The 5,462-nt window shown below is 35.6% G+C and overlaps 1 pseudogene; it reads left to right on the plus strand.

Annotated features, from left to right (window-relative positions):
* Positions 1 to 295: 295 nt before the first annotated feature.
* LOC136385644 (small ribosomal subunit protein eS4, X isoform-like) lies at positions 296 to 1,446 on the plus strand (annotated as a pseudogene).
* The last annotated feature ends 4,016 nt before the right edge of the window (positions 1,447 to 5,462 follow it).

Raw genomic sequence — 5,462 nt, forward strand, 5'->3', positions numbered from 1 at the left:
TCTTAAATATGATGTATATTTTATATTTACATTAATCTCAATTCAGTCTTGATACATTTCATGTGCTCAATAAGTACATGTGGTCAGTAGCTCCTGTATTGGACAACACTATCTTACATGGACCTAGTCTCCATTTGGGATGGAAACTTATAATAACTCAAGTACACTGGCTTCTTCTAAGGGATTTAACAACACTGCTATTCTCAGGTCTGTCCAGAATGAGAATCCTTGTCGTCATATCAACCACTTTTCTTCAAGAACAGTGATTATGGCTCTTTCCATACCTTGCACAGCCATGGATTATGGTCCCAAGAAGCATCTGAAGCATATGCAGCATCTGAATGCTGGATAAACTGACCAGTGTTTTCTCCTTGTCTAACTACTGGTCCTGATTGCTAAGAGAATATCTCCTTTTCATCATTTTCTTAAGGAATAGACTTAAATATGCCCTAACAAGAGATGAAGTAAAGAAGATATGAATGCAGTAGTTTATTAAGAATAATGGCAATATCTGAACAGATATAAACTACACTACTAGTTTTATGGATGTCATCAACATTGCCAAGACTGGAGAGAATTTCTGTCTGATCTATGATTCCAAGAGTCACACTGCTGTTCATCAGATTACACCTGGGGAGGCCAAGCACAAGTTGTGCAAAGTGAGATAGATCTTGGTTGGCACAAAAGGAATCCCTCATTTGGTGACTCATGATGGTCACACCATCTACAACCTCAATTCCCCTCATCAGAATAAATGACTGCATTCAGATTGATTTGAAGACTAGTAAAATTACTGCTTTTAGAAAATTTGAAACTGGTAACAGGCCCTAGAAAGCTAGCTCAGTGGATAGAGCATTGGACTGGTGTGCGAATATACCAGATTTGACCCGGGCGAGGGCACACATGAGAAATGGCCATCTGCTTCTCTTCCCTTTCTCTCTCTCTTCCCCTCTCACAGCCAATGACTGGATTGGTTCAAGTTAGGCTCTGGGCACTGAGGATAGTTCCATTGGTCCAAGCACCAGCCTCAGGCACTGAGGATAGCTTTGTTGATTTGAGCATTGGTCCCAGAGTGAGGTTGCTGGGTGGATCCCGATCGGGGTGCATGCTGGAGTCTGTCTCTCTATTTCCCTTCCTCTCATTAAAAAAGAAAAAAGAAAAAAAAAGAAAGAAAAGAAACTGGTAATCTGTATATGATGATCAGAGGCACTAACCTGGGAAGAATTGGTGTGACAGCAACAGAGAGAAAGAGAGACACCTTGGCTATTTTTGATGTAGTTCAAGTGGAAAATGCCAATGTTAACAACTTTGCCACCTGACTCTTCAATATTTTTATTATTGGTAAAGGCAAGAAAACATGGATTCTTCTTCCCCATTGAAAGGGTGTCCACCTCATTATTGCTGAAGAGAAAGACAAGACTGGTGGCCAAACAGAGCAGTGGATGAAATGATCTCTAGGTGACATGATTTGAAGGGTATTTATACTTAAAGATAATACAACAATAAAAGAACAAAAAAAATGATCTTGATTGTTATGCTATGTACTGACTTCAAAAAATGTACCTGTAGTAAGCTGTTATTTCATGGACTTGTTCCCTTAATTACAGAATTCAATAAGGAAGGAAACCTCTTAAAGCTTGAGGTACATAGGGCACAGAAAAGAGAAATAGTTCACTTGACAGTAAATGTATGATTTTTTCCCCTTTAATGGTCAGCAGTGCTTGTTGAGCAACTAGTAAGTGTGTGTAAGGTAATGTACTAGATGCTACAAAGGATATACAATAATAGCCAAGACATGGTTCTTGACTTTAAAAGAGTAGATTATACTCTGGAGTGAGACAGTACACAAGCCTATATGTACACATGCATGTGCACATTCTCGTACATACAAATACATACATATACAAAGTCTAAAACCAACTAAATTTGAATGAGTGCCATACTGTAGGCATATCATTCTTATGTGAGGCACTGACTAGGAACAGATTAATTCCAGTTGAAGAGATTCAGGGACTAGATAAGGAAAAGGTAATTGAAATGAGCCTTAAAGGATCAGCATTTTCAAGTCATTTAGTCTAATGAGTTAATCCCAAAATCTTGTACTGTATCGAATTTGAAATAGGTCCTAACAGAGTCAAAGTTCATTGATCATCTAGGGATTTCCAGCACACATTTTTCTCACTCAGTCATTCTAGAGTGAAATTATTTGTCTTTCCTACAATGTGTCAGTGTTGGAGGCTACACACAGGTTAAGTCAGCTCCAACTAAATGTGACTTTCCTGATGCTTCCTGACTGCCTTTCTTCCCGACTTTTCTCCTTTTCAGGCCACGGCTACAACCAGCTTATTTGATTAAAATTATGTTCTATACTGTGAGACTCTGGTTATGGAACTATACTGATTATCATTTACATTGTCAGCTTTGGAAAGGGAAGTAGAGGGGATTTAATTATTATTAATTATCAACTTTATTTGTCTAGCATTAAACAGTCCAAATGTTTTTGCACAGATTATTACATTTGACTATTGTAATTTCTTTATATGATATTATTATGAGTAAGAAAACTGAGGCTCAGAAAGATATACTGACTTGGCTACTGTCCTTTGGCTAGTGAGTGGTAGAGCTGGATTCAGCCAAGATCTTTTGACTGCTTGGCCAGTGCCTTACCTTGTCTCTGCTCCTTTTCTGTGTTTTCCAAATCCCATTCTTTAAATGGTGAGAGATAAAGACATGAAGTTTAGCTTTCTGTTAAGAAATTTAATGAACAAAAATCCAACCTAACAATAGATAAGTTAGAGGGGGATTATTCACATCATAAAACAATTATTACATTGGTTCAAAAAGTGAGCACCACTAGATAGATTAACATATAATTTCATTTACAAAAATAAAAAAATCTTATACCCAACAGCTGAGGTGGACATTTATTAGGTGAAATCATGTATACATAACTCTATGGCAGAAGTCATTATTTGACATAAGCTAGAATATATATTTTTCATATTAGTCAGTTTTCTATTTCTATAAATGTGTTCTAAACTGAAATGTCTGAAATCAGTGCAGAATTACAAATTGAGTAGGTTTTTTTTTCTTTTTTACTGATAAAACACTCTTTTTTCATACTCAAGGAGTTTCACAGGATGGAGTGCACTTTTACTTTTCAAACCATAAAGACAAAAACCATTGCTCTGCCCTTAGGAAATTTCACTTCTAGCCTTGTTTTGGTGAAACTCCTTCTAGTTCTCTTTTCAATGATGTTCTGAAGGACCATGAGCTTTAACAATGGTGTGGAAGAATCTAATCTGACACACAATGCAACCAATTAACAAGAAAACCCTAGAAACAGCAAAACCTACTGGCATGGGTCACAATCTTATATACTCTGCATCTTATTACCATTTGATATACATTGAGATGAGACAAATAAGCAATTTTAATAGGAGAGAAATGAAACTTGAGCTGGTACTATTGACCTATAACATAGCAAAAAATATTATTCATTTTTTTCCAAACTGCAATGTTAATGTATGGTTTTTATAAATGGCAAATAAAAATCAGCAGATAACTAAGAAAATTAGGACAAGAAATGTACTATTAAAATGCTATATGATTGGATTTCTCGAAATGCAGTACGGTTATCTAAAAAGAGCCTTTCTCTTAAATGAATAACACCAATAATTTTCCAGATGATAAAGGGTAGAATGCTGAATAAATATTTCTAGGGAGTTTTTGTTTTGACATACATAGATTTTAAGTGCTATTTTGACCCATTATTAGCATTCCCTAGCAACATCTATCTTCCATAGTCAGGATTTCTGAAAAGGCTTTAACTGAAATTATAATATTTTTCTGCCCACAAAAAGAAAGTAGCATGTTTAACACAGAAGGGTCTATGAATTTAAGTTATAATAAATCCCAATAATGTGCCCTGTGATAACATGATTCACCTCACCTCAAGTCATACATTTATTGTTGAAGGAATTTTACATAAACTGAAATTTAATCACAAAATTATGCAAAGAAAGGAACTCTGAACCAGGAGTCAGGAGATTGGGTACTCAACCTTGTTCTGGTCCTAACTAGCTTTGTGAATTGCCTTCTCTGGACTTGGTTTGCTTATGTATAAAATGAAGGAAAGGCTAGATTCAGCAATATCTTCCCACCAGCTTTACTGAAGTATAATTGACAAATAAAATGATAATATATTTAAATTGTTCAACCTGATGATTTGATATACATATACATTGTCAAAGAATTCTCCATTCACCAAGTTAATGAACACACCATAATCAAACATATTCAGCATTTCTTTGTGTGTGAGAACACTTAAGTTCTACTATCTAAGTAAATTTAAATGATATAATTATCAACTATAGTCACCGTGTACAATCTCTCTTTTTTAAAATCTCTAAATTCTGTCTCTCCTTTGCTTCCATGCTACTATACATCATCCATACCACTTATTTGTTGGTTATATGATTAACAGTCCTTCTGGCTCAAAACTGGAGTAAAATGATACTTTGGGGAAACTTGCCATACTAAGTGAATTTCCTCTGAGAAAACATAACTGTGTAAGTGCAATGTTTCCTATGTAGTTTTACCCCTTGCCTAGATGTCCTTGAACTTTGTGGCACTTGCATATATTAGTGATGCAAATCTGTGAGAAGAACAAAACCAAGATGCTATGACCAAGATAATATGATCAAGACACTTGATTTGCATTGGAATGCTCCTTGCAAACAGCACATCAGAACTCATAAAGTAGCATTTGACTTGAACTCAGAAGGTGTGCCAGTCTACAAAGAATCCAAATAGTAATTGTTCCAATGAGAGTGGTCCATTGTTTATTCTAAATGCAACTTGATGCTGAGTCTGAAGAGATTGGGGAAAATTATGAATTTGATCATTTCACTAAAGTCATTTCCATTATGTGGGTACTGGTGACTTCATCTGTACTATAAGAGTATAAAAGTTAAACACAGACCTTCCAAGTATAACATTCAGTGTTTCCATTTGGATTATTTTCAAAGGGCTTAGCATTTGCTAGTTGGAGGGAATGGTGAAAACATTCTGAGATAAGGAAGAGCTCTGAGAGAATTAAGGTTCAAAGATAGACTTTGTTGCCTTTCTAAATTTATGCAGTGCGAGACCTACTCCCTGTCTTTATATATAAAGGTGATGGATACCATATTTTATTGTGTGTCAGTGAGGTATGAAGCCAGTAAATGAGAAAAGTAAGTACTGGCTTTTGGACTCTTGGCTCCATTTCTGTCTTCTCTTTCTGACCTCTGGTCATTAATTGCCATCCTGAAAAGCTGGTAAAAGAGTCAAATACATCATCATATCTCCTAAAGACTTGCCAGTTGGAGGGCAGTATGCCAATGAAATGAGCACAAAATAAATGATCCTAGGACATTACAGATTTTATTTACTTAATGAAAACCCATAAAACTCATATTTTT

This window comes from Saccopteryx leptura, chromosome X (assembly GCF_036850995.1).
Source record: "Saccopteryx leptura isolate mSacLep1 chromosome X, mSacLep1_pri_phased_curated, whole genome shotgun sequence".
In the NCBI taxonomy this organism is placed as follows: domain Eukaryota; kingdom Metazoa; phylum Chordata; class Mammalia; order Chiroptera; family Emballonuridae; genus Saccopteryx; species Saccopteryx leptura.